We start from the raw sequence: 9,939 nt of genomic DNA on the forward strand, positions 1-9,939 counted from the left end.
ATCCGATTTTCTGCTTCCTCTAGCCTGTTTTTAATTCTTTCTACTGTGTTCTTCAATTCAGAGATCGTATTCTTCATTTCCTCCTGGCTCTTATTGATAGCTTCCATGTCCTTTTTGATGCTGGTATAATTCTCAGTAAGTTCCTTATAGTTCTTCTGGAGTTCACTATAGTTTTTCTGGAGTTCTTTGTAGTTTCCGCTGAGCTCATTGAGCTTCTCCATAATCCGTGCTTTCAATTCCATATCTGATAGTTGGCTCCCCTCTATTTCATTTACCACTCTTTCTGGGGACTCTACCTTTCCTTTCGATGGGGGTTGTTTCTCGGTCTCCCCATTTTTGTGACTCCTATTGTTTGTTGGTGCTTCTTAGAATGATCTGCACTTCCTGGATCTGCCCCTGGTGGCGTCAGATCCTGTACCAGTCTCGGCCTAGGCAGCCTGTTGGAGACTTCCAGGGATCTACTGCCTTTGTCTGGCTTCTTAGTTGTTAATCTATTCAATCTGTGATTAGCCGTCAGGCTTAAGGACCGTGGGTGTGGCAGCTTAATTCCTGTAGGCAGGGCCTTTGCTTCCCCTCAGGCTGACGCCACTTGGCTGGGAATGGTCTGCCTGCAGTGTGGGGATGAGTCAGCACTGGGACCCGGCCGGCCGCTCCCCCAGCTCTCCCCTCAAAGCCACCACATCAAACTCTCCCCAACCGTCCCCAGTCCTCTCCGCCCTCTCTCTGCTCGAGCCCAGGGTAAGTAGGGGCAAAACATTTTCGTATGTGATCCGCTTAAGAGCTCTTTTTCTCCAGCTGTTTCTCTCCGGCTAGCAAGAAACCCTGTGGCTTTTCGCTTTTCTCAGCTGGATACTATTTTACTTTCCACTCTGTTGCTGTAGGCTGGGAAGCTCAGCTGGGGGTTTAGACCTGCCCTTCTCAGGGGGAACCCCCGGCTGCTGAGCTGTTTCTCAGTCCCTTCAGCTGCCACCCGTGTGAGCCCAGCCAGCCCTTCCGCGTCTCCGCACTCCCTACCAGTCACGTTGTGATGTAGCGGCCTTTTCTGTCTCTCCGTGGTTATAAGACTTCTCTCCAGCTGGTGTTCGGTTGGTTATTCCAGATGATTTCTCCAAAGTTAAGTTGTAAATCCAGACTAGTTCTGGGAGGAAGTTAGTGTAGCTTCCACTTACTCCTCCGCCATCTTGTTTCTCTGCATTTATTCTTACATGTTTAAACTTCAGTCACTTTCAAAGTACTCTCTATTTGATGCAATACAACTATGGAGATGTTTTTTTCACTGCTCAGAACAGTTTTTGAATTCATTTATTTTGATGCCTTTTAGTGCTTCTGCTCCTTCTTCTTTCACCTCTTCCACATTGGCAAAAGCATTTTCCTTTCAGGACTTTTTCATGTAGGGAAGTTGTTTGAGGTGAGACTGGGTGAACACGGAGTGTGGTGCATGGACGTCATTACTTTTTTGGTCAAAAACTGCTGAACACTCAGTGCAGTGTGGGCAGGTGTGCTCATAAATCACCCATCGTGAAATGGGCAAACGTGTTGAAAGAGGCCTCAAAAAAAAAAATTCACTGAAGCCAAACACAGCCTCTCACAACAGTGCCGGCTGGTACACTGATACAGATGGGTTCCTAGAACACTCATTCCAGTGGGGGGGGGGGGGTGGAGGGTGGGATTCTATATTATAATGGTCCTGCCCTCCAGCAGATAATTCTAGTTTTTCTTGAGTCCCTCCTCCTCATAAATTTTAAGAATAAAAAATTTAAGGTAAAACTTCATTATTAATAATTTAATGTCTTTTATTTTTAATTAAATTCAACATATACCCACAAGACTTGCACTTTGGCTATCAATAACAAAGGTGTTAAATAAGTACTGAGTAAATTCTTAGGAGATCAAAATTCTGAATGCAAAATAACCCACATATTTAACTGTCTTATTCCTTCAGAAAAGTGTTACATATAGAAAAGCAAAAGAAGATACATAAAAACTAAATAAAATGAAACCATTAACCTGAGCTACATGTATAAGTATATTTTCCAATATAATAAGTAATAGGAAATCTACTTCAAGTGCCAGATATTCCTTTTCATTACTCCTCAATAATGTATCCATTTGATCTAATTACATAGAAGGAATTATAATTTAATGATACAGGCATTCATTACCAGAGATATAACAAAAAAAGAATTATTTACTAGCATCAATGACAACTAACATTGAAAAAGTACACTGAAGTTTAGAAAGCACTTTAAACACATTTTTAAATTAGCTAGTTAACCTTTAATTATTGACCTCCAAGAAAACTTTTCCAACTAATTACCTACCACTGTTCTTCTCTGTGATATTATGAAAGTAATACTAAAAAAAGAGAGTCTACTGTAACTATGACTAAGCCAATGAAGATATAAGATGAATTAATTAAAATGTAAAAACTATATAAAAATGACACCATTAAAATCTAACACATAAGAAAAGCATTAGTACATTGGCATTGATTTAGGATACACATTGCCACATAAACACAATCAAAGGAGGAAATCTTTAAATATATATATCATGTCGGCCATGAGTATATAAAAAAAGAAACTTCATGTCAGTTAATATAGCAAACAAAATAAAAGGCAAGTGTATGATAATAAACTAAGACATAATACTTGCAATACATACAGAGACAAAGGGTTAATAATATATAATATGAGCTTCTACTTGCTTTATTTTTAAATTTATGCATTATTTTGTCCTCAAAATGAGATTTGGTGGTCTTAATATATAAGCATATTCAAAAAAAAAACAAAACTACTATTCTAGGCAGTGTGAATGTGTTGAAAATGAATAGAAAATATAAATAATAGAAATAGCCAGTAATATATTTAAAAATGGTTCAATCACAGAAAGAATTAAGTATGTGCAAATAATTTACTAATGAGATATAGATTTCTCCAATCATGATGGCAAAATACTCATTTAAGCATTGTTTTAACTGCAAAATATAAGATAATTCAAAATGCTCTTATAGGACATTATAGGACAGTACAAGACATTTGAAATGTTTAGTAGCTTATGACATTGAAATGGCATAGTTAAGTGAGCACAGCATTACATAAAATAATGTAAACAGCACATTATATATGTTAATATGTATATGTAACTTTAATGTAAAGTAACTCATGCATATATATATCATATATTAAAAAGAAATAAAATCATACATTTTGCCTTAAATTTAAAATGTTTCACTTGGAGGATCCAGATACGTTCATTATAAGTATATTCATTTTTATAGTAAATTTTAGACAGTTTCTACAACTAGAGAGAAATAAAATTCATTGATTTTAATTGCCAAAGCCTAAAAATACTTTTTAATATGAATTCTGATTAGGATAACTTTTTAAAACCTTTTATCCTTATTTGATGTCAAATAAACAGAACAAGATTGGAACAAAACTGCCACAAGATTAACAATTATCCTTTCAAAACACAGAGCAGACCCTTCAATCTAAGAGTAGCTTTTTCTCATGCTATATGTTAATCTTAAAGTAAGAAAAGTAGATAAAATGCTAAGTAGACTGCTCTGTCGGAAAATGGACAAGGAAAATAGAAGAAGAGATCAGAGCATTTAATTTACATGTCTGCGGCTGCTTTCAATGCTGTCTAACAGGTACTGCATTTAAATCTGTCGGTCAGAACAGACTGATTGTCCACACATACACATACACACACACACACACACACACACACACACACAGACTTTTATTTTTTTTAAGTTAAATGGAATAGCTTGTATGGGTATTTGTTGTATAGAGCAAAGAGGTTTAAGTCCTCCATGTCATTATGTTACTTGCAAAGATATTCTTAGAAAACTACATTTATTTCTCTTATACCATGCTCTAATAGCAAGATGCTGCCACAATTCAAAAAGCATATTTTAAGTATAATTCCACAAAAAGCTCAACAGGAGCCTCTTGCAAAATATTTTTTTCCTTAGCTGTAGCACTAAATTCACTGAACTGAAGTCTTTTCTCAAACACCACGTATATCCACACTCATTATTCAGAAATGGATTACCCAGTTTTATGGGTTTTACAGGTGTTTGACTTCTTTCTTCTTACAGGTTTTCTTACCTTTCAGATTGGTCAATAGCTATGATACTGCCCTTAAAATGGAGTTCAAACAAAGCATGAATTCTGAGGTCCAAATAGATCATATAGCACATGTTAGCTAGGCCACACATTATATGCGAAACCTCCAACAAATAACCATGTGAAGTTGTATTTGTAAAAGTGTATAATTTGGGAGATAAAAATAGTGACTATTTATTGAGTAGTTACTATGTGCTGGTCACTCTAAGCATCCTACATTATTTATTCATTTAGTCTTCACAAGAAATAATAGTGTCCTATTTTTTAGAGATGAGGACAATGGTGCACAGACAGAGGTCAATGCTTCACCAAACATCAGAGTTGTAGGTGTTAGTCATTCTTCAAAGTTAGGACGTCTGAATGAGAACATTATTTCTTTACCACTTAATCCCTTTAATTAACATTTGTATTGCTGAACCAGAAATGACACAGCCAAATCTCATTTTTTAAAAAATAATTTAGGAAGTTATTTTATTAGTTACATTTTACTGATTCTTTACAATTGCTGTTATTGGGAAAAAGTCCTTAGGTGTTCTAATGCAGAGCACACACAGACCTCTATCCAGCTCTTGAATTGATAAATAAAACATTCAGTTCTGTAGGGTATATGATTTCTCAATATCTCAAGGAATAAACTATAGACATTCTCAAATTCTCTCTTTCATTCTGGCATATTTTAATCTTCAAAACAATATGTTTTTAAATGTGTATCTTTTAACCAAGTCACAATTTCACAGATACGGATATTTACCAGATAAATTTACATCATTAAATATTATAGCATCAGCTTCAGGCTAAGAATTAATGACACTGTAACTTAAATGTACACAGGAAATCATTTAATACATAAGAACAACAAATAAAGAGCATAAAATAGAGAAGATAAAATATTTCATTTTAAGGAAGATGCTAAATTTACTATATTCATATTTATACTACTTAATTTGTTCTTAATCATTCGCTTATAAATTCAGAAAATAGTGTTTTAAACAAAGGTGACATTGATATTTAAAGATGACTTTGGCTGGTGAATACACAGTGTATTTTCAAAAATTTTTGAAAATAAATTTTTAAAAACAAATAGCCATTTTATAATGGGAAGGTCATCCATGATTTATTATTAGATAAACTTAAATTTTAATATACTCAACTTGTTTATAAGAAGACAAAAGAGTAACAAGAAAATAGGTTTCAGACAACTTTTTTAAAAGGGTAGTCTAAAGCTAATAATTGTTACATAGGAATAATTTTTTTTTAAATGCTGTATGTTTTACCGGTTGTCTTATAACACTAGGTGCCCTTTATACATTAATATAAATTAAATCATAGTGAGACATATTGGCCAGATGGACAAACTCAATTTAAGGTGCTATCATCAGCCTTTGTAGTAGCAGGATGCCACCCAGCAACTCCAACATCTATATGCTTCCTCAACCTCAGACTTAAGAGTTACTTTAAAAAGTTCTCTCAAAAGAACAGGGATTACTTTCCCCCCAGGATTCATTGAAGTCTGTACTTCTCTAAGGCAAAGCCTTGGTGCTGGCCCCAATACTCTAACCATAGCCAAGCTGTTTACAATCAGAAACTCGTACGTATTTTATCCTTCATGGAGTATAAAACAAGGGCTATTAGATAACAAATGAAAGAGGAAAATTCTGTGCCAACCAATAAATCCTTTTTCTACCTATTTGGCTCTTCTCAGGATGGAGTCAAAATAACCACAGTTAAATAAAAATCACACAAACTCTCTCTCTCTCTCTCTCTCTCTCTCTCTCTCTCTCTCTCTCTCTCTCTCTCTCTCTCTTTTTCTCTCTCTCCCTCCCTCTGTGTGTGTGTGTGTGTGTTCTAACCTAATACTCCCTGTTTCTTTACTGTTGGTGGTCCATGCTGGTCTCAGTAGCAAAAATATTTCATTTCCCACAATTCTTTGAGTAATCACAACACTCTCTTCTTAATTTCTGCTAAAATGTTGTTAAACCACCATATTTGTTTACTTGCATCCCTCCTCTCCAAAGAACTCTTATTCCATTCAAGACACTGACAAAAATTCATGTAATGGACATACACTATACTCAAAATCGCTATGTCAAAGAATAATAGACTTACTGTCCATCTCTTTCTATTCTGTATAAAGGCTTATACTTCCGTCTCTGCTATCCCTTAGCCAACCACAGATTTGCCAGTTCAGCTTCAGTGTTTTAACACTCTTATTATAGGATGATTTGTTTTCTTTCTTCCTCCTTCCCTAATTCTCTTTTTCGTCTTCCTTTTTCTCTTCCTCCCCAACCTCTCCTCCCTTTCCCTTTCTTTTTTCTCTCCAGTTCCTCTTTATCCTTTCCCCTCCTCCTCTTTATTCCTCATCTTTTCAGAAGTTCTCAAATTATTGATACTTATCACCTATATTCTTCATGTTGCTAATTCCCAATCCTCATCATATATGATATAGCCACAGGATTTGATAGTGCTAATCAAGAACTTTTCAAGACACATTCTTTGCAGCTCCCTTAGCCCAGTGGTTTCTCCTTCTGTATCCCCTTACTTTATTCTTTGTTATGACCCTGACTCTAAAATCTGGAGTTTCAATGGCTTTACTTTTGTTGTTGTTGTTTTTAAAATCTACACTTATTCCTTTGGTAATTTCATCAAATCTCATGGCTTTAAACACTCTTTATCTTATACCTTCAAATCTAAAATTCCATGAATTTTCAGATGCATCAGAATTTTAAGTACCTCTCAGAGGAATAAACTGCTGCCAATTAATCTATGAAATGCCACTGATTCATTACAGGATGCATTATAATTTCAGACCTGTTAAGCTGTGAAAAATGTGCATTTTAGAGTTCATCAAATATATTTTTATGATCCCAAATTTACATCCCCAGCACTTAGTATTCTTCTGGCCTTTAGTTATTATACCCAACCCCCTAATCAATATCTTTTTTTTTTTGCCTTTCTAAAAGACAAATTAAACTTATGATGTTAAAATTCTTCCCTCAATCTCTCAGTCTCATGGTTTCTCCATCTCAATAACTGACAAATGCATTTTAAAAATTGCCCCAATCACAAACTGTGGAGTCTTCCTTGACTCCTCTCTTCCTACCCATACCCATATCAACTTTGTCAAAATTTCTATAAGACTAGTATTTCTTATGGACATTGATGCAAAAGTCCTCATTAAAATGCTAACAAATAAAACTCAACATCACTTTAAAAAGATTATACACCATGACCAGGAAGGAATTATTCCTGGAATGCAAGGATATTTTGACATATGAAAATCCGTCAATGAATTGACCAACTAAATCCAGAGGTAAGACTATAGAACCCTTAGAAGAAAACATAGGGGAAACATCTTTGTGACATTGGATTTGGAAATGAATTCTTACCTGGCACCAGAAGTACAGGCAACAAAAGCAAAAAACGATATATTTGACTTCATCATTAAAAATGTTTGTGCTTCAGCTGCTAAGGAAGCCCCTGTACTGGCTGTGGTTTTTAGCAGTGACGCGAGAAGGAGACGCGGACGGAGGAGTCCGGGTTCGTGGAGAGCTGCGACGCGTCTGTGCAGAATGTCATCAGATGAGGAGAAATGCTCACTTCCGGTTATGCAGAATGACTCCAACCCAGGCAGTTCAGTCTCTTCAAATCTTCAGGAAGAGTATGAAGAACTGCTTCGTTATGCTATAGTGACTCCAAATATTGAATCAGGTGCTTCACAGCCATCTCATCCTAAGGGAGAAGTGTTGACAGATGTTAGATTTCCTACTATAATTGATGATATTCTTCATAATCAAGGAAATAGCCCTGTAGAGAGAGAAATAAGGACGGAAGTTGGAAGAGGATGTGATTTAAATATTTTAAGTCATGCAGAGACAGAAGGGTCAGCACCAGTGTCATCACCAAGGAAGTCTACTCACCCCGTCATGGATTTTTTCAGTTCGAATCTTTTAGGCGACTCTTCCTCAGCAGGGTCTAATTCTAGTCATGCAAGTGTTCATGAAATAGTTGTGGGTGATCATCTTGTTTCTGAAGAAAACCTTCAAAAGGTGGAAAATGTACTGGATCTTTGGAGTTCAGGCCTTAAGACAAACGTCATATCTGAACTAACTAAATGGAGACTAAATTTTATTGACTGGCAGCGTATGGAAATGAAAAAAGAAAAAGAAAAACATGCAGCACATTTAAAACAACTGTGCAACCAGATCAACAGCTTGAAGGAGCTGCAAAAAGCCTATGAAAGCTCTATTGGGAGAAAAGACGAGCTGATTTCCAGCTTGTCTCATGCCGTAGGCAAGCAAAAGGAAAGGATAGAGTTGATGAGAACATTCTTTCACTGGAGAATTGGCCATGTCAAAGCCATACAGGATGTTTATGAAAATAAACTAGCTGATCAGTACTTCCAGAGAGCTTTGCTGAAGAAAGTCTGGAAAGGCTCGCGTTCCTTGGTGCAAAAGAAGTGGAAAGATGTGGTGGAGCGAGCTTGTCAAGCAAGTGCTGAAGAAGTTTGTATTCAGATTTCCAATGATTACGAAAACAAAGTTGCTATGTTATCTGGAGCTTTGGAAAATGCAAAAGCTGAAATCCAAAGAATGCAACATGAAAAAGAGCACTTTGAAGATTCCATGAAGAAACCTTTCATGCGGGGTGTATGTGCATTAAGTCTCGAAGCCATGACAATATTTCCAAACAGAAATGATACAGGGACAGACTTCACAAATAATAAAAAGGAAGAGTATGGTCCTGGTATTCAAGGAAAAGAACATCCTGTTCATTTGGATCCTTCCACGCCTCTGCTATCCTCAGCAGTTGCACCATCAGCGTCCCTGTGGGCAGCAGCCGTGGGACTGAGCGGCACGGCTGCCTTTCCCTCTGCTGCGTCCGTCACTTCTGCCGGGGCTGCTTCCACTCCCTCCGCTCCCCTTCCTGGTTTGGCTGCTCTTGGCGCTGGATCTACCGCTTCTGCGGCACCAGAAGAAATGTATGTACCCAGAGTCGTGACATCTGCACAGCAGAAAGCTGGAAGAACCATTACAGCCCGGATCACAGGGAGATGTGATTTTGCTTCAAAAAACAGTTAGCAGCAGTTTGGCTATAATGGGAGTTTCTCCTCCCATGAGCTCAGTTGTTGTGGAAAAAAATCAGTCAGATACTTTCACTGTCACGAAGAGCTGCTCACCTTCCGTCTGGAGAAAGGATAGATATGAAAAATGAGAGAGGTGGGCAGTATAAACAGATATTGATATCCACAATTGGGAGGTTTTGTATTATTCATTAAAATACCATTCAAAACGTAAAAAAAAAAAATGTTTGTGCTTCAAAGGATACTATCAAGAGAGTGAAAAGACAATCCACTTAGTAGGAGAAAATACTTGTAATTTAAATACATGATAAAGGTAAACTATGTAAAAAACTTGTAAAACTCAACAAGAAATAAACACCTCAATTTAAAAATGGGCAAAAGACTAAAATAGACATCTATCTGGAAAAGATATAGAAATGATCAATAAGCACATGAAAAGAAGCCTAATATTACTAGTCTAGGGAAATGATCATCAAAACAGAGAAATATTACTTTATACTTATTATGATTGCTATTATTAAACAAAAACAAAAAATGTGTTGGCAAGGGTATAGAGAAATAGAAACACATGTGCATTGCAAGTAAGGATTCAAAATGATGAAGTTGTCCTGGAAAAACTTTTGGCAGTTCCTCAAGAATTTATACATAGAATTACCATATTACCCAGCATTTCTACTTCTGGGTATATACACAAAAGAATTAAAAGGAGGGACTCAAATAGAT

At 36.4% G+C, this 9,939-nt stretch overlaps 1 pseudogene; it reads left to right on the plus strand.

The window, feature by feature from the left end:
• The first annotated feature begins 7,614 nt into the window (after positions 1–7,614).
• LOC150013486 (centrosomal protein POC5 pseudogene) lies at positions 7,615–9,347 on the plus strand (annotated as a pseudogene).
• Positions 9,348–9,939: the final 592 nt, after the last annotated feature.

The sequence above is a fragment of the Furipterus horrens genome, unplaced genomic scaffold (assembly GCF_987537825.1).
Source record: "Furipterus horrens unplaced genomic scaffold, mFurHor1.1.pri manual_scaffold_4, whole genome shotgun sequence".
Classification (NCBI taxonomy): domain Eukaryota; kingdom Metazoa; phylum Chordata; class Mammalia; order Chiroptera; family Furipteridae; genus Furipterus; species Furipterus horrens.